The 18,899-nt window shown below is 39.4% G+C and overlaps 1 pseudogene; it reads left to right on the forward strand.

Annotated features, from left to right (window-relative positions):
• Positions 1-13,549, forward strand: part of LOC149230923 (putative aconitate hydratase, cytoplasmic) — a 91,786-nt pseudogene extending 78,237 nt beyond the window's left edge.
• The last annotated feature ends 5,350 nt before the right edge of the window (positions 13,550-18,899 follow it).

Genomic DNA, 18,899 nt, shown 5'->3' on the forward strand with positions numbered 1-18,899 from the left:
AAAAGATCCTATACTAATGGGAACTTTCACCCTTCCACCTCCAATCAACCTTGTAGAAGTAGCGTCGATAGGAACCTGCAATATGATATCTTCTAAAAAGATCTCAGAAAACGATATCGACATGGATCATGCCATGGTTTTGCCCCCAAGCCCAACGGAAATATTGTAGCAATCAATGTTCCTAGCATGGGGGGAAAACCAAAATCAACGCTCATCAAGCATATGGATAGATAGGTCTAAAGAATATGGTACCCCTTCAGATCCTTGGTCGCGAGTGCATGTCACCGACGAAGGAATTGTCCAATCAATGGTAATCGAAGGGGCACCTTGGAATGATTCCCACCATCGTTCCCTTCTCCCGGATTGTGGAGAAGATACTCAAGATGACCTTTATCATCCTTTAGTCTTTGATTTCCTATCAAATACTGTAAACACGGTGGATTCCGAGCGAAACTTGTCCAATATTGAAGAGACTATCGCCATAAATATCTCGACCAAAACAGATGTTGTAGAGAATATTTATGTTGGCAAATGTTGTTCTCCCTCAGAACTGGAAATATATAACGCTCTTTTTCGCGAATTCAGAGATGTCTTTGCTTGGCCATACAGTGAAATTCCAGGCATTGACTCGAGTATCGTTGAACACGAAATTAAGATGTATCCAGATGTCAAACCAGTACAACAACGATTAAGGCAGGTGCACGCCAAGAAAGCCGCTGCCATTAAGGCAGAAGTTGAAAACTTCTCCATGCTGGTTTCATCTACCCAGTTCCTCTAACTGATTGGGTATCGAATATTGTCCCTGTTATGAAAAAACAAGGAACAATTAGAGTGTGCGTCAATTATAGGGATGTAAATCAAGCTTGTCCAAAATACAACTACCCTACACCCTTCATTGACCAGATAATTGATGAATGCGCCGGATGTGAAATATTTTCATTCATGGATGGATTCTTCGGGTATAATCAAATAAATATCCGCCCACAGGACCAGTCAAAGACTGCATTTATTTGTCCGTGGGGCACGCTCGCATATCGAAAATTACCCTTTGGTTTGAAGAACGCAGGGGCGACATTTCAGAGGGCAATGAATTATGCCTTCCATGACATCAAAAACATCGTTCAACCATACCTTGACGACCTACCAGCTCATTCGCGAAAGAGGACTGATCAGCCGCAGCATATAAGAGCGATATTTCTACGTTGCCGACACTACAAGATATGACTCAATCCACACAAATGTGTATTTTGCATCAGTTCTAGTCGTTTGCTTGGCTTTGTAGTCTCGAAGGACGGGTTTCGGCTCGACCCATGTAAGGTCCAGGCAATCATAAATTTGCATCCACCTTCAAATTTGCTTCAGATTCAGAAACTCCAAGGGAAAGCGAACTTTCTGAGGAGGTTCATTCCAAATTACGCCGAACTTGCTAAAGGTTATACACGTCTTTTGAAAAAGGAAGTGCCCTTTGTCTAGGATCAGGTTGCGCAAGCTTCCTTTGATGCTTTAAAATAATCACTAATGAAAGCATCATTAATGTACGCTCCTGATTATCAAAAAGATTTTAACCTGTATCTGGCTGCAGCAGATACAACCATGGCAATATTTTTAGTTCAAGAAGTCGATGGAATTGAACATCCTATATATTATTTAAGTAAAAACTTAAACGATACAGAAAGCAAATATTCTTACATTGAAAAGCTAGCACTTGCAGCTGTTCAAGCTATACAGAGATTTCGACACTATGTCCTCTTTCAGAAAACTACCATTCTGTCAGATTGCAACCCCATGACTTATATATTGTCGCGACAGTTGCTGGGGGGAAAATATTCAAAATGGATAGCAATCCTACAAGAGTTTGATCTAGAATTTGTAAAATCCAAGTCGAAGAAAGCTCTAGTCTTCGCATAATTATTATGCGATCTCCCATCGTCATCCAACGATGAAACATCTGAAGAAACAATCGTAGACGAAAGTTTGTTTCTAATATCTTCAAGCAACGAGTGGTATGGAGATATAATAATTTATCTCCAAACCCAAAAATATAGGCCAAACACCTCCCACTCCGAACAAAAACGTATTCGATACCAAGCAAAAGACTACATGATCGTCGGTGATACACTATACCATCGTGGTATCGGTACAGTTCTGAGAAGGTGCCTCACCCATGAGGAGGCCAAAAAAGTCCTGAATGATTGTCATTCAGGCGCATGTGGGGGGCATCAATCTGGATATGCTACAACACAAAAAATCTTACGAGCAGAATACTTCTGGCCAACAATGTTCAAAGATTGCATAACCGCAGTCAGAAGTTGCCATGCTTGTCAAATTTTCGATAGCAAAACCAGAAGACCACCTGCACCTCTACAGCCAATAGTGGTTGTTGGGCCATTCGCCAAATGGGGCATTGATTTCATGACATGTAACCCCACCTCGACCGAGGGGCATGGGTATATCATAGTCGCAGTTGACTATTTTACCAAATGAGCTGAGGCGATGCCTACATTAGATAATACTGGTGAAACAGCTGCCCTCTTTTTTTCAATCATGTAGTCGCCAGATTCGGCGTACCACAGGCTATAGTCACAGATCATGGATCGTATTTTTGCAATCACATGATGGTCGAATTAGCTGCCAAACTAGGGTTGTCTCACGACAGCTCTACTCCATATTATCTGCAAGCCAACTGACAAGTTGAAGCAATCAACAAGGTCCTAAAGCGCATGCTGCAAAGGATGATTGGAGTTCACAAAAGAAGATGGCATCTAATCCTGTACTCAGCTTTGTGGGCTTACCGAACATCGGTAAGGAATGCAACCGGGTTTACACCTTTCCAACTGGTATATGGCTTGGAAGCAGTCTTACCAATCCAGTGCGAAATCTCGTCTCTCAAACTCGCAATTGATCTCCTCCTCGGAACTTCAGAAGAAGAAGCTCATTTCTTGGAATTAATCCAATTGGATGAAACCCGTCGTGATGCCGCTTTGGCTAACGAAGCCCATAAGAAACGATTCAAAGCACAGTTCGACAAAAATGTCAAACCATGTGTCTTCTCAGAAGGTGACTTGGTCTTGCTTTACGACCAAGAATCCGATAAATTGGGAGCAGGTAAATTTAAGTCTTTATGGATGGGCCCCTATATTGTTAAGCGAGTGCTAGCAAAAGGAGCCTACGCGTTAATGGACTATGACGGAATTCCACTGGCGCAACCTCGTAACGGGTTGTACCTCAAGCGTTACTATGCGTAATGGTAACCTGTATGCTTTTGTTATGTTTTTGTTTTCACTAAAGTGTTTATTTTGGTCAAGTAATCCACTTTTTATATTTGTCGCAGATGTCAAACCTATTGGAGTCATGTGTTGGATATGCCGACGGAGCGAGTCGTAGTTCGCAGAACCTATCTTCCGCAGCCTGGGCTATTTTTGATCCAAGCGGCGAGTTAGTAAGTTTCAGAGGGGTATGTATTGGTCGATCAACAAATAACATCGCTGATTATAGTGCGTTGATAGAACTTCTCTCTGATGCCATCACACATGGTATACACCGACTAATTGTCAGGCTAGACTCACAACTCGTAATACTACAACTCACGGGTATATATTCCGTCCGAAACCCAGCTATTTATCGCATGTTCCTAAGGGTTAAGATTTTGGAAAGACAATTTGATTTTATTCAATATCAACACATTTCCAGAAACTTAAACACATTAATTGAATCATTAGCAAATTATGTGTTAGATAGACATTTGCAACATTTATAAAAGAAAACATACTATCGATGTTTGCATGTGGATCATGTAACTTAACCAAAATAAAACTCCGAAAATCAAAAATATATATATAACTGTTTGTGGTTTACACATAATGTTTTGTAACCAAGACAAAATCGGTCAAATGACCAAAAAACTAAAAATGCTAGGGGGCACCCTAGTCTAATGATGCTCGTGATAGCAAGTCACAACCTGTGCGATCATGCGTAAGAGACGAGTCCATCGTCTTGGCACACCAGTAGTATGCCGCTGTAACCTCAAAGGTAGCTCGTCAGTCCTCACATATGGAATAGCAAGAGTGAGACCCTCAACCTACTCCTGTAATGTTGTAAGAGTCTCAGCCACATCGAGGTCACGAAGGATAGCCCTTCCGACATCCTCTCCTGCTGGGGCAACAGCTGGTACTCTCAGGCGAACTACTGGATGAACAGGACCAACATCTGCAAGTACACATGAGTTTGATTAAAGTATTGATAGAATAAAGCACAAGGACATTATAAATGAAAAACGATAAACAGGAATATGGTCAAAGATTTTACCAATGGCGCCCCACTGTTCGCCATCTGGCAGTACTAAATCTGGATCACCCCGGAAGTCCATACCCGCATATGGATACTCGGAATAAACCATCTCCTGACAATCAAACCACCTGAGGAAGGTATCAGAAAATGAAATCTGAGACTGAACTGCATGCCTAGACATATGTTCAACCCATCTCTGCGTACATGGTTCAGTAGGAGAAGGTAAATCGAGTGCAATATACTGCGGCTGCATTAGTGGTATCTTCTCCAAGGCAAAGGCGGTCAAAATAGAACCGTACCCAAAGTTCTTCAACCTCCCGCTCTTTATCTTGGTCAACTGTTCTTTCATCACAAGAAGTACTGCATCGCACCAGTTGAACACCTTCGGTTGGAGGCATTCCAAGGCATACTGCATGTAAGATCGGTTGGCTACATGAAGAGCCGCACCACCGGCCATCCTACCAAAAGTAAATAGAATAGTCCTAAGGGACCTGTCAGTGACATCACGGATGATGATCTTGCTGTCTTTACTCGGCTGAGATCCTTCTCTGCAGTACTGGCGAACATAATCTCTCACAGAGTCGCCTCCTCGGGCCGAACCTGATAAAGAGATGGGGGCACCCCGCCTCGACAAGCCAGTCAAGAAATAGATGTCTACTACAGTCAAGGGGATAGATTTGCCCCTGATCTGGAAAACCTGGTTGGTAGGATCCCAAGCATCGAGAAAATACTGTAGTAAGTTGATCTGCTGTCTCATGCTAGAAATGCGGAAGAACTTCAGCAAGCCACAGTTCCGCAGTGCATTTACTGTAACCGGATCATGTAGGGAAAGCATGTCCTCTTCTTCATGCTCACGTTCTCGCCATGTAATGGTCATCTTACTCCAAAGATCTCTGAAAAACAAACAAGAGAAGAGTTAGATCCTGATTTTGGTAAGAAACAGGCAAAATTTCATCAAAAATTGTGTATTAAATTCATTTTCTGCGCCCAACACACCTGCAGCAGTGTTCTAGGTGCGTTGAATGTCAGATAGCCTTTAGATAGGTCAACATTCAACGCACCTATCGATACACAGAGGGTGCGCTGAAGGCAGAACGAGTTCTTCAAACCCCAGGGGCTCAGAAAAGCTAGGAATCAAGCTCAAAATGCAAAATGGAAACCATGAAATGAAAGAGCTCAGGTTTAGCTCCTACCTAGTCCAGACGGCGCCGAGAATCATCCACAGAATCTCCCGAAATCAGCTGGTGAAAATCAAAGGGGGAAAACACCTTCAAAGCTCCAACAAACCAAAGTTCAAATGAAATGGTAAAATGAGAGGTAAAAACACTTTTTCATTACTTTTTATGTAGTTCAAAGTAAAATATTAGTGTTCTAACTCGTTTTCAAACATATATTGTTCATTTCTAACTAGTTTGATGAAGCATTTGAAAATACAGTACAACCTTTGAAAGAACAAAGATATTTATGATAAAATCAAAAAGGGACCATTCAATCGAGCAGTTTTAGCACATAGTTCAAGCTCGTTAAAAAATAAACATAAGACATGAGCAAATGTTTCCACCCGTGTTTAAGCTCGTTAAAAAATGAACTATTCCCCGGTAAATAACCATCGTGAATGTAGTACTTCAGCCGTTAAAGCCTTGGTCGTGTTTGCACCGTCACCTCCACTTTTTCATTGGCCGGTCATTCACCTCCATTTGATTGTTTACCCATTTTGAGGAACAGCTGCGAAGAGTGATTTCACTAGCCATCCTTGTGACACTACCGTGATTGGAAAATTCTAAACCTTACCTAGAATCAGCTGCTACCCGTTTTATCACTCGTTCCTCAAAAGACAAGTCTCCTTTAAGCTCTTTTCAACTGACTCGTACAAAAAAAAATAAAAAAATGAAAAGATTGCCGAGCCATTGGCCTCTCCAGCTCGTTAAAGGGACAGGAAGTCCTATCCTTCCTCTAGATTTTAATCTTTTTGGACTTGAGGGATTATTACACAAAAAGATTGAGCGCTTGTTTTGTTCGGCTCGTTAAAAGTATCGAAAATCCATCCCTTCTGTATTGTTTTATACTTTTTCGTACTTAAGGGATTAGATGATGAAAAAGGAATTTTGGAGTTACCTTTACGTTCCTTTTTAGACTCCCTAAAATTGAAAAGGACCGAGTTATCTTTGTCGTTAAACTCGTTAAAAAGATTAATAGCGACAAACTTGTCTATAGACGAGAACGAGTTTCACTATCGCTAGGCTCGTTAAAGCATAGCGATGGGTTTGCCCGAAGGGAAAATTATAGAACAAGCATATGTTATCCTCCTCAAGCTTGAAAAAAATAAAGAGGTACTGGTCAGAAATGACTGGGGAAAATTGGGAAGAAAACTCAAAGAAACTTTGTTGGTAGCAAGTCGCTCTTGAACATGACACTTCCGCTCCGTGTCCAAGTCGGGTTGGGTTGTTTCATTCACCAGTCACATCACCATGGTCATGCCATACCATCCACATTTGGGGTTAATTATACCAATCCATCACATCAGTGTCTCCGATATGTTCAAGAGAAGTCATTCAGAGAATTCACCTGTGTCTCACCCACTACCATACATTATACTCCATTCTTTCATGACTGCCACCCTGAACCTTATATCACCAGATCGTTTTCACCTCCGTTAAAATCATTTGCTCCGTTCCGTGTCATTGATGTGGGATTCATTAAGGCCCTCCTATGACGGATCACTTCTTGTCGACATCAGCTCATTATCCAAGAAGTTGATCTAGGAACACCCCATTCAGTACTTTGAAGCTTGCATGCCTCAATGGCAAGTTTCTCACTTCCGGCGATAGGTTTACATCAATGGCCTTCGACCGAAATATTTTGCATGGTGTTCGACGCCAAGTCCTTTATTCATACCACGTGAATTGTACTACAGTACCTTGAGGGTCATTATCATTATCGGTGATTCCTGTCACGCTTGTTAACAGTTTACATCATTCACTGGTAATCAAGCGATGTCTTTCCATGTTCGACTTCAGAACATTTCTCACATGGATCGACTGTACTTTGAGTGAAGATCGGACGATATTGAAGACCCCGGATCTAGTTTCATCCATCCGAGCTGCGATATATATTCAGGGAAATAAAGACATTAAATGTACATCATTGCAGAACAGATAATCATCCTATCAAAAGGATGATGGCTCTACCAGAATCATCAGTCTACACCCAGACGATTGTCTGTCCTATGTACATGAAAATGAATTTATAAAGCTCAGCATGGGAATGCCCGCCTCAGCTAGATCATGAAAACAGTATGAAGATAATGTATTGTATTGTATCTTATTACAGGTCTCCTCCCAGCATTGAGAGAACTTCGGATCCTCATAATAAAGCATTTCACCCGACACCAAAAGATTAACGGCCTCATACTTTAGGGGGCAATTGTTATAGACATTTTTGGGCCCTACAACCCCAAGCATGAAATTTCCATAAACCAAGGGCTCCTAAGTCCCTAAAAGTGTTGTTCTAACCCCTAAAGGAACAAGGTCAACAGATTACAGCTTCTCCCAGAAGTTCTCCATGAGAAACTGCTCAGAATTGGTCAAAACAGGATCATTGTAGCTGCTCCACTGGCTAGGTGCGTTGCATCTCACCCAAATACACTGTGAGGGTGTGTTGCATTTCAAAAGTCCCTTCTGTGGGGTGCGATGGGTGAGAAATGACAAATGGCATTGTCATTCCGCAAGGTAGAGAGGCAATGGAAGCTTCCAGAATCTTCTCCTGTGACACTTGCCTCACTGAATTCGACCAAGGATAAGAGGCCATCAATCTCCAAGTGGAAGCAAGAACTATCAGAGAGAAGACACTAATCAAATCACAAGCTGACTCATCCCCCTTGCAAATATCTATATATGGATCCCTCATCCCAGAGATCCAGAGGCTGGAATTTTGCATATTGTAAGGAATTGTTGTTGGTTTTCTGAGACAAACATCATATTGTTGGGTGATCTAAGCTTTGTTTGAGGTGAAGAGGGGCTTCTTTGCTGGGAGGTTGATGTTAGGTCAGAACAACTAGTTGTAACTCCTCCTGGCTATTTTCTTGTTTATCAATGAAAACTATTTGAGTTTTCCTCCATGCTTTTGTATCATTGATGCTGGTTACATTTGTATGGTCAATTTATATCTGATCCTAGATTGTTTATGATTATAGATCCATGTCTTTGTATAGTGTTATGCTTCTGTGATCTTACAGGTACTTTTTGAAGCTGGGCGTGCAAGGGAGCAGGTAGCTGAGGACTATCAAAGAAGAGAGGGATCGAATTGAAGGATTAGCGCAAGACAGAGGTTTGTCTTTCTGTTCCTCTCTATCTATAATCCATAAAGGAAAAACAAAAGTAGTTTTCCTCTGTTTGTTTCTAAGGCAGCTGTCACACCTTAGTGGGATAAAGCAGTTCTAAATAGACACTTTTCCCTGTAACAATGGTGTATGCAATAATCTTTATATTTTTCCAAAAATACTCTTTCCATATCATCCCATGTCCTTATAGAATTTGTTCCTAAAGTCATGAACCATTTAATAGCTCTATCCTTCAGTGTTGCCAGAAACAAATTCAATTTTTGAATGTGTAATCATTATCCATAAGATCTACAAATATTTCCAAATTCAAAAAGAAAGGTTTCCGGGTCTTCTAATCTCATACCTTTGAAATTAGGAAGTACATATGGAGGGATGTTCTTGATATGAACATCGACATTAGTTTCTTGAATGGGAAATCCAAAAGGATCTTTCTCATTGTCATCATATCCATCAATTTCTTCAACCTCTTTTTTCACCTCTTCTTCTACCTGCAAAAATAAGAACTCATGATGTGGAAGATGGTGTGGCTCTTACTGCACCATGTGATATAGTGGGGGTGGTATGCGATTGAAGTTTTTTTTTTTTAATGAATCTACTTCTAGGATGTACTAAAATGAAATTAGTCTTATGAAACTAAATGGATGCAACTATGAATGAGATGCAATTGAAAGCTAACACCTATGTATACTTCCTCGACAATGACACCAAAATGTTGGGTAATTTAATTGATTGTTAAACTACTTGCGTTTATATGTCAATATATGTACGTGAGCTTCCAAAGTACACTACACCATATGTGTTAGGATATTATCTTTCAATATTTATGCATAATTGAAATGAATTGGAAACTTCAAAAGAAATTATATGTTTTAATATAAATTATGAAAGTACTAAGTTTTTAGAAAGGAAATTAATGTTAAACTAGAAAATAAAACATAAAAATTATTTATCCCATAAAACAAGATATTTAACCCTATGAAAGCATGGATATTTTATTCTAAAACTTACTAGCTTTAATCTATGGAATAATGAACATTTTAATGTATGAAAGAATAAACATTTAATCTATAGAAAGCATGATTTTTTAGTTTATGATAAGAATAAATAATTAATCCATGTAAAACAAACCATCAATGAGAATATGACAGAAATGGAAAGCATATATACTATTATCACATATCTCCAAGGAGCCCTCTTGAGGACTGCAAGGTGTTGAAAACTCATGTCAATAGAAGAGATTTAAATCATCAATTTCATTAAGAGTTGTGTCATATAAAACAAAATTACATTCAATGAAAAAAATAGAGTTATTCTACTTCAATAATAAACAACAATTACAAATTAAAATCATCCCCCTCTCATCAAAGTGACTACAATTTATAGAATTTTGAGAAAATTAACAAAATCATAGTTTTCTTGCTTGAGTTTTGGTCATGAGATCAAATCAAATAAAATTTCGTGGATTTTTGGATCAAAGATTCATCCAGATCTGATCAAGCTTATCTCTATGCCACAAATTTGCTAAAGAACAACTTGTTCAAGGCTTTTTGTTGACTATGCATTAAATGAAAAATTGAAAAACTATATATCCACGTAATCTGCAAAATAAGGCTCCAAAGAACTTTGAAAATATATCAAAGGGTAACAAATTTGAGAAAAATTCTAATCAACAATCTAACTGGGCCCATTCTGAACAACATCCATGTTTTTATTTTCCAAAATTCGCTTTCATTTTCTTAGAAAACGCGTTTGAAGTTGAATGGTCAAAACTTTTGTGCTTTTCCCTTGGTTTGATGTTGGAGGTTCACACGTGCGAGCTAAGTGGAATTTGATAAATACAAATCCATATTGGGGCTTCTAGAAACCAATTCCAAGTGTCTTATTTTCTTCTAGAGTGGTTCTACTATCGCAGCCATGGAGATAGCTATGAAAGCTTGACAAAACTACAGCAGCGTGAACTAGCTAAACTTTCATTTGTAAAATCATGCAAAATTCTTAATTCATTAAAATAATGGAGATACTAATAATAAACCATGTACACATGTATGCAGGAATTTGGTGCATTTATGAAGAAATGTGGTTAAAAATGATGACAATGAGTCAATGGAATGATGCAAAAATGGATGGTTTCATCAACAAAATCATGACAAGTTGGAGGCCCAACAACCACTATGCATAAAACCCTAGTGCGGACGCAACAAAGAAGAAAGGTGGGGACCAAAGCCTACCCTTGGTCACGAAAAATCCCATAGGACCCTTCGCAAAATTGGAAGGGAGCTACTAGAGTGGGGTGAGGTTTGAGACCTAGCCCCTGATGCTATGGTGCACCACATGACCGTCGTGGAGCAAAGTCTGATGGGTCCGGTATTTAAGGCCCGACCCTGAGTCACATGGCTGGTGCGTAACCGATGTCTAAAGCTTGGTTTCCTATTCATTTAGGGGTGGGTGATGAGCCTTGGCTCCCAACCACATCAACCTCAATGTGACCTTGCTCGATGGAAAGGGTGCCAAAGCTAGCAGGGGCGGACAGTTGGCCCCAACCCCTTGCCTTATGGTGCACAATGTGTCACTGTTTTTGCGCTTAAGGGATTATTAGTAAATTAAAATAGGCGACAAAAGTCACCTATTGCAGGTGAAATTATCGCCTCCGAATGGTTTAAAGGGTAGATTTGTCACTCAATTTGCAGGTTTAGCCAATTTGGAGGACGAATAGTAGAAGAAACTTGGGAGCGCCATAACTTGATGATTTTTTGGAGTCTGAAAGTTCCGAGTCAGGAGGTATGATCTGGTCAATTCATAGTGTTCTTCATTATGATTCTAACGACACTTGATTTGCCTCAATTTGATGTCGTATGAAAAATTACTGATGTTCTAATCGTTTGGCTCAACAACTAAAAAAATTGCAGTTGTGCTGACTAGACCATTGAGTAGGCAATCCATATTGCTGATGTGAGCATATCTACTGGGTGTATGGTTGACCAATCATAGAGTGCAAATTTTCGAGTTTGTAAAGGTCCATTTGGTCAATTTTGACTCATTCATTTTGTTTTGGTGGTCCAATGGGAGGCTTCCACGTGGCCCAACCGAAGGCCACCACGTGGCACCTCCACACTAGTCACAAATTTGTTATTAGTTGAAAGGCCTCAGTGGGGATCAAACCAACAAATTGCCACAACACAAATATAGCCTCAACCATCTCTCTTATGTCGCATATATTTAATTTTTGTGTTTCGGCACATTGGGAGGAGGGGCCGTGTGGTGAGCCTCGACCTTGATCCTATCGCACCAACATAACCATGGCAAATATTGCAGTGGAGTGGGGACTAAACCTGGTCATCACACTAGTCCACAGGAATGCAAGAAGATAGGGAGAGGGCTCGACAAAGAGGACTAGGAATTAGGCCCAAACCCTCAGTCATGACCATCGTGCATAGAACCCTGGCATGAGCGCAGCAGAGGAGAAAGGCATGGAATAGCCCCAACCCTTGGTCACAAAACCTCCTAGATGACCCTATGCATAATTGGAAGGGAGATAACAAAGAGGGGAAAGGTTTCATCCCCAGCCCTGGTGCTATGGCACACCGTATGACTGGCATGGAGCTAAGTCCGACGGGGGTGGTATTTAAGGCTCAACTCCCAGTCACATGGTCAATGTGTAACTGAAAACTAAATATTGGGTGCCTATCCCGGCAAGGGTGGGTTATCCACCCTGACTCCTGACCACATTGACCTGAATGTGACCTTTCCCAACGGAAAGGGTGCCAAAGCTGTTTGGGGCGGACCGTTGGCCCCAGCCCCCGACCTTATGATGCACCATCTGGCCCTATTTTTTCACTTAAGAGGTTATTAGGAAATTAAACTAGGCAAAAAAAGCATGCCTATTGTGGGAATATTTTTTTCCTCTTGAATGGTTTAAAGGGTATATTTGTCGCTCAGTTTGTAGGTTCAACCTATTTGGATGACGAATAACAAAAGAAACTTGGGCGAGCCATAACTTGATGAGTTTTTGGTCTTTTTGAGCCCAAGAAAACCCTAGATATGGGTTTCTACGTATTTTGAATCTAGTGGAATCCTCTGTTTACTGATTGGAGCACTTATGGAAGGACCTTTTGCAGGTTTGGTTCTTTGAGTGCCAGGTACAATCATTGGTTTGAAGAGGTTTTGAAGGATTTTTTAGCATAGAGAGAACCTTGTAGGGGTTTTCCAAACTTCATATTTTGTCTGTAGCAGCTATGAATTCTATGGTGCAACTCTTCTTTATGTTTTCTCATTATCTCTTTTTCAGGAAATATCTTATAGTACTTCATTGTGGAGTTGTGTTAGATGTTATGCTCATTTTTAGATGGAGTACAAGGCCTTGATGTGCAAGCCCTTTTCATGTTGACTCTTTTATGACTAACTATAGGTGGTCATACTTTTTAGAGTGAGAGATCTTTGGAGGATAATGTTTCCTTGAAGGGGAAACAAACCACTCATTTTTCAACACATTTCATGTACTGTTTTATCATTGAAATCTATTCAGTGGTTTAGCTATGTTAGTAGGTCCATAGATGTATCCTAGGAGGGGTGAACTTCATCATCAAATTATGTTTTTCCTCTCTTCATGTTTTCCTCTTGAGTTACATGTGGATATGTTTCTTGTTCAAATTTCATATGGAAACTAACTCATCATCCTTGAAGAGAACATAAAACTTCTTTATATAGGACCCATTTTTGTTTACTTGCAAAGCATTAGAGGACGTTCAGTTGTTAGGAAGGATAAGTTCTCCTCCAATTTCAGATCAGTCACTTGGCCTGATAGGGCATGAGAGATACACAATGGATATTCCTAATGATATCACTCAACTAAAGGAGGGTCAAGATATTATTGCTATAACAAACACTAGAAATTTGTTTACTTGTTTTGCAAGTAGTAAATCCTGAATATTCATCACACTGTGAAGTTGTTGGCTTATCCTCTGGTGAGGCAAATTTTATGCTCTCCAAGCCATTGTGTGTTTCAAACTTATGCCAATCCACAAAAAGTGTGGGTTTACTAGAAATGTTTATGTATTTTCTTTGTATTGAATTTGTTGATTTGGGGTGAGAAATCTTCTGGTGTTGTAATATCTGGAACTATGTTTTCTTTGGTTCTTTTATGTTTTGGAATTTTCATGCCATTGATCTTAGTGGGAAACTACCTTGCTACAGGAAAACTTGCAACTAAATATCTAGTGAAGAAAGGACAACCCATAACCTTGATTACACTTACAAAGTTGTCGAAAATCAATTGTTACATACATGATCATAGCAATTTTCAAATATTATTAAAGGTTACAGTTGGAATAGAAATCTCCTTTGCATTGAATTTTAAATTTTGGAGCTTATGGGTGGATTTGAAACCATACTGAAGATGTATAGGCTGGACATACATTCCAAATTGAATGACCTTTTACCTCTTCCTGGGTGATTATTTTTACATGTTATTCTTGATTCTTAGTCGCATCTATATGTTCCTTTACAATATGAAGGAAATCTAATTTAGGTCCATGGAAATCTCAAGGGTCATGTTGCATATGGAAAATTTTTATGTTCTAGATAATATACAACCTTTGCAATTCCACTGACAAATGGTTGTGGCCAACATGATCTATTGCATTTTGCACTATTGTAGAGAAAGAAAAACAAAGGTTTTAATGTCTGTAATGGAAACAATTCCTTACTCTGGTCGATGATCATGAAAACTAAAGTCACCAAGTTATAAGCTATAGTCCCCATGTTCATAGTTGATAGTGATGCAGTGACAATATTTTACATATTGCTCCTTGCAAGATTGAATATAGTATATTTTTTAGAATGTCAAGATGAGGCACTGAACTGGTAGCAACAACCTGAGATAGGAAGGAAGCTAGACTATGGTAGAGGTTAGGGGTTCTTTTTGGATATCTTCCTAATTAGTTAATTTATGATGTTATTTGGTCAAAATTCCCAATTACCCAATAAAATTCCATCCTCCACACTTAAATATACAACAATTTGCTTTACATGCTTTTGCTTCTAACCTTGTGAAATTCCGGGGCTTTTCCAAGGATTTCATAGGATCTATCGTCCATGGGAATTGAAATGTGCTACATAGATAGATACAAGAAATAAAATTTTCCTCATCTTCAAGGAAAAACCATATAAAGAGTTTAAAAGTTTGATATGAGAGGGCACAATTTTTTTTCTAATAGGGATTAGTTTGATGAAAGATTCAAAAACAAGTAGTTATTCAACTAAAGTATAGTCAACATCATATAATGAAACGAAATCATTTTAAACGGAAATTCAGAAATGACTCTTGCAATAATGATGTAATGATGGAAGTTCCTGTTGTTTCCTAATTGGGAGAGTGACGATGGATTAACATATTATATTATTAGAAGTTCTCAAGGCTGATTTTTATATTTTTAAGTCACTAGAGGGAATTACAGGTGATGTTGAGTGCTATAGTTGTTTTTTTCTTAATGATTTTAATGAACGAGGTTTCAAATAAAAATTTCGTTGGTAATGTCAAATTAGTTAAGCACAAAACAACTGGTTTTCAAACTGGTTGATTTATGTTTGTTAGAAAGAGAGTGAATTCATTGTTATAGATGAAACTTGACTTTCTATCATAACTAGAGAATTATTGCCTTTTCTTACCATTTGGTTCCTATAACAATTTTCAATAGAAAACCATGCATGCAAATTAAATAAGGTCGAAATTGGAAATTTTTTAAATTCAAAGTTGCCTGGGAAAGTGAAATGGTGTTGGGATGTTATAAACACAAATTTGAAATTTCCACTTGGTGATGAACATTGAATTTAGTAGAGATAAGGATAGATTGGAATCTTTTCCTGAGATGGAGTTTGTTGATTTTTTAGTCATCCAAGACAAGTCAGTTTTGAAGTACTAAGTTTTGATTGTCACTGTTACAACACCCTCTAAAATTTTCACCTACATCTAAATTCCATAGCCTACATTGACATTGCATGTTGTTGTTTCTATTAGTAAGAGTCATTCCATGTTTATTCTATAAGTTTTCAAGTCGCTTTTGGAAGAAAACCAAAGTTTCATCTTTTAGCATGGGAAGTGTCGCACATAAAAAAAACAATGTTTTGGTCTATTTCAAGGGGTAAATTTGATGTATATGGGTCTTACTTATCATATAGACATATATTAGACCCATTCCCAAATGTTCATGCACTATCTTACATGTGTTGTCACTGTCTTCAGAAAGTCTATCTTAAGTGTCCAACTCGGAGGAGGTTGTTGTATTGTCGTCACATTAAGGGGATCATGTTGTTCTTGTGTACTAAGAGGTTTAATGTTATGTTGTTAATTTTACTGAGTGTGCATTATCATTCATAAGTTCAATCCTGGTTGCACTTATACCTCACTGATCTCGCACTTAGTCAAATCGTGGAAAGTTCCTACTCAAGCAACTTGACCTCACTTAACCCTCTGGAATTGCGCACTACACAGTGTCAACCCTCAAGATTAGCCCTTGCCTCTTGCAACTATAAAATGTGTAGTTCCTGCCTCCAAGGGCTATACCTTATGTAGTATTAGTGCTCAACCCTAGCCCCTTGACCTCCAAAACTACCTAATTCAACCTCCCAATTAACCTTCTTCTATGCACTACATAGTTGCAAGCCTCAAGTTATCATGCTTCCTCTATGAGTTGCGCAATTGTGTAATCCATAGGCTTCTCTCTCTCCAAAATTGTGCTTTGGACAACCTCGAGGCTCAAGACTGCCTCACTAAGCTCCTCAACTATGCAAGCATCCTACCAAGGCCTCCCTAAGTTGTGCATTGCGCAGTATCAAACCTCAATCATCACTCTCAACCTCTAGAACTTCACATTTATGCCATCCTTCAGTCTGCTTCTTAGTCCAACACCTAGTTCTATCTCAATTAATGATTTTCATGAAGCAGGTTAGACTAGGCATTTTTCAGGCTGATGTTGTCTTGCCATGACTGTTTTCCAATTGCAGGTACTATATGTTTACGTGATAGGATGATGATTGAAAAGAAAGAGAAGGAAACTATTCTAGAAGACACTTATGAAGTTGCAAATACAAAATGATCATTGAATGAGAATATGAAGGGACACCAAATTGTGATAGTAGTTGAATATTTAGACCATAGTGAAGAATCCCTACTTTCAAGCCTTACGAAAGAAGAAGAGAAGAATATGTACCATCTTTAAAGAAGACACAAAGACAACATAAAAAAGAGTGGCTTGACATTGCGACATCATCATTGAGTCCATGTCATCAATGTGATGTCATGTATTGTCAAGGTGTCATGTCAAGATGTTATATGAGTCATCATTTTTGGATATGATTATGTAATTTTTAATATATGAGAAATGTAATGTAAAGTGGAAGTCCAAGAGTCACCTATAGAATGTGAAAATTTGCGAGGAAATAAAAAGGTCATGTGGAATTCAAGGAGTGATGAGGGAAGTCCAAGAGTCACAAGGGAGGTGAATAGTCGCCCCATTTGTTATATATACACCCACATAGCTCACGCAAAAGAATTTTTCACCTTGGCTCCTCCCACTAGGCATTAGAGAAGAAAATACTTCTTTTGTAGGAGAAAGTGGTAGCTCTAAGAATACACTATTAAAGCTACTTGTGTTCATTGTACCGATGTATCTTGGAACTTTTGTTTAATACTTGAAGCTCATTGAGCCAACACACTTTAATGTGTATGTTGTAAATGTTGTAAGACTATTCTTTGGATGTTTGTGATATATGTTATTTTCTTTTTTTTGTTAAAGCAAGTGTTGTTCCTTCTATTTCATTAAGCCAGAAAATAGTTTACATAATGTACAAACATCCACCCGATGCCATGGACCCAGGAAAAATAAAATACTAGCCGCCTAAGGCATGACCCCCAACCCTACAAATGTAACCTCCTAACCCTTAGAATACAAACCATATTTGTGTCATATGGTTAGAAGAACTTATGAAAAAACGTGGAATCTCCCATGCACCAACCCCCAGACTTGCATCTTTATTAAAAACCATCCATTCTCCTCACACAATCCAATGACAGAGGGAGAAATCTCCCAGCGAAGATGTTCGGTGTTTAACGGCCTCACCCCACCCAACAGCACGATCATTCTTGTTCGTAGATCCGCTCAGTGAAATCCAACAGTTGAGAGTAATATCGCACGGAACAAGGTCTCTAGACATTAGTGTGTGATGGAGGCAGTATTCGTTTCCACCCCCTGCCATGTGTAGGAAGCTGAATGGAATCGCTTCCAATTCGCTAAAACCATTTCCCACTTGAGAGCCATGCGATTAGCCGAAAACCACCATGGAAGCGGTTTTACCTCCTGGAAAAGGAAAATCAGGATAAAATGGATGCAGAAAAGACAGGATTCCATCCTGAACCTCAAACCATGGAATGTGGAGATCCTTCCCACTGTTCGACTACCCGATAAAATGAGATACCCGGTTCATGTACTCTGGGGTTTTCTGAGGCCGACAGTGGTCTGCCCCCACCAAAGAATAGTTTGCTAGACAATGTTGAATCACAATGAGGTCAAATCATTTTGAACTTGCCTCCTTGGCTCTGTATCGAAACACTTCCCTGTCCTCTTCCGCTTGCTCATAACAAAGAGCTTTTAGTCTGCTCTGAGGCAACTCCTGCCACTCCATCGAAACCCTGCCTTCTGTACAGCTCACACCTTGGTTGGCAAGAAGATCCACCAGTTTATTGGCCTTTCTGCGAACATGGTTGAAACTTACTGTGTGAAGTCCTTGGAGGTGACCCTGAATTCTTTGGAAAACCCAGATTAGCCTCCAATGTTTTGAGACTTTCTCCGGCACTATTCCACAACTAATTCTTTTCACCGAGTTAATGATTAACTCAGAGTCCGCTTCTATAATCACATTCAAGCAGTTGTCCTGTTTCAGAAACTCTAAGCATTGCTCCAAAGCCATTAGTTCAGCCATGTTGTTGGTGGCTTTTCCTAAATGGCAATGGAAGATGAAGATAATGCGTCCTTCTTCATCCCTTAAAACCCCTCCATAACCAGTAGTTCCCGGGTTGCCTTTTGAAGCCCCATCAATGTTGTATTTCAAATAACCTTCTGGGGGAGGATGCTAGAAATCCTTCTCCGTATCCATTGAGATTACTTTCCTATCCAGGCCTTGAGGAATGAGCCCCTACATACCCAGCTACCTGAGAATTCTTAAATCAGCCTCTGAGGGAGGATTTTTAGGGTAATTACGAACTGTGGTTCCCACTGTCTCC

Source organism: Pinus tabuliformis, chromosome J (genome assembly GCF_031772625.1).
Source record: "Pinus tabuliformis cultivar Carrire ecotype Pingquan chromosome J, CPIR1, whole genome shotgun sequence".
NCBI classification, from domain to species: Eukaryota; Viridiplantae; Streptophyta; class Pinopsida; order Pinales; family Pinaceae; genus Pinus; species Pinus tabuliformis.